Source organism: Olea europaea, chromosome 11 (genome assembly GCF_002742605.1).
Source record: "Olea europaea var. sylvestris chromosome 11, O_europaea_v1, whole genome shotgun sequence".
Lineage (NCBI taxonomy): Eukaryota > Viridiplantae > Streptophyta > Magnoliopsida > Lamiales > Oleaceae > Olea > Olea europaea.
Window position 1 is genome coordinate 5433696 of NC_036247.1, and position 2172 is coordinate 5435867.

The following is a 2172-nucleotide window of genomic DNA, read 5'->3' on the forward strand; positions in this document are numbered from 1 at the left end:
TTATAAACAGGTTGCTTGCCGGAATTTGTGGACGGCGTATTGTTACCAGTGCTACTGCTAGACTGTGACATTCTATCAAGTAAGTTCAATTGTATATAATCATATATATGTAATGCATGTATTTTAAACTGATGCATGTTAAAGATTTGGGCAGCCATTTATGGAGGTTGAGTTTCTAGGGTTGCAGTGTATGGGGATGAATATTAGAAGTTGAAGTGCAAACCAGTTGTTGATGAAAGGGTGAGATGTGAGGATGTGGGGTGTAAGCCAGATACGTGTTGGAGTTCTTGGTTGGATACCCTTTTTTGGTGAAATCCGCGCAGCAAAACTCTCCAACTGTTTGCAGATTTATGATTATATTTGATTTAATAATCTTTCGATTCGATTTGATTTATGGAGAAATTTATAACTCGATTAAATTTGGATGAAAGAGGAATTGTTTACACTATCCATTGTATTCGATACAACCAATGGAGTGTTATAAAATAAATACGTGAGATGGATGTCGACGAGTGTTGCTCCCATTTGACTTTCAATCCGTTAAAGTTTTGATTTCTCGGAGCATAACTTCTCATTAGTAAATGAGAAATATTTGATATCATTTGTGGTGTACCGTGGTCCGTGTTGGGGTCATGTCAAAAATGTAGTGGAATGGACAAGAAGATGATTTCTCTGATATTGAAATATGTGATATTTATTGAAGATATAAATTTGATTAAATAAATAAAATGTTTAATATTTTTAGATGATGTAAATCAACATGTTTATCATAAAAGATTTTCGTAACGTCTCCATATCATTTTCACAAGCGACAATCACTGTTTTTCCTCCTAGATATCCAAAGTGTAAAGCGAGAGAAATGTGACAAATTTTCAACAAATTCACTGGAGAACCATCTAAAAAAGATTGAGCAAAATATCGTCTCGAACTAAGTCTTAATAAGGTATCCGAAGCCACTTCTCCAAATGACGGAGTCATCTAATAAATTCAATTCTATTTACTACAAAAGTTCGAGAGTCATTTCCATAATCCATAAAATAAGTAGAAACGAAAAATGGTTACATTCTCTATGAAAAGAATTTCCCTCACGCGAGCAATCTCTAAGCTCATATAAGTTTCGATCACCTCAAACACTCACAATACAACAAAGATACTTGCACTACTAAAACTTGCTCACTACATATATTTACCACACAACATTGCTAACTTGATCGTGGAAATCTATATGTTAGGCGCCACATCAATATCGAGCTTATGCTCAAAGATCGTTAGAAATCATCCACATTAAGTTTAGGCTTCATAAACAAAAGTGAAAATTGTTCTTGCTATCTGTTTTTGATTAATTAAGGCAAAAGATTTTGTCATGTATCCCCATTTTCTCCCTACAAAGTTTACCATTAGAACAATTCTTCACGTGTTACAAAAGAAGGGTTTTGGCCGACGAGGGACTTTTGAACCAAGGCTCAAGATTTTTTTGGGGTTTTCTCCTCGAGCATTATAAGTGATTTCTTTATTGAATTGGAGTTGCTTATAATTATAGTCAATGGCTTCAATTTCTAGCCTATTCAGTAGGGTTATTTATGATTTGAGTTCCTTGTACAACTAATTCAACGTATGTCGGCTCAAAAGTTAAAAAACGAATTAATCTTGAGCATTATTCAACTTGTAATTTATTAAGGTTTTTTCCAACGTAATAAAATATGATTTATTAGTAAACATGCTCATACTCTCTTATTGAGTGGTCTATTCTACTCAATTTCAAGATTGAATTGTAAATTATTTAAAATTGAATATTATTTCAAGACTCGCGTATAATATCAAACTAAAAAACTAAGAAATGATTTACACTTTTTGCATTTAGAGGGGCGAGACGCGTTTATATTATGAAGGCTGAATATATTCACACAATTTTATTTTATTTTTAATTATACCATATTATAAATACAACAAAGATAATTAAATTTTGCTCATTTTCACATTTAGGTTTCTAACTTTTTTCGTCGTATTTTAATCTTAAAATTATTTTGATTAGCACCTGATGACTGCAAAAAATATCTTTAAATGAAATAAAAAGAATTATTCACCTTTGTTTTTAAATAAGCAAGATATATTATGCAAGTTCCATAAAATAGCTTTTCTGCATTAACATAATATTTGGATAAAAATCGTTAT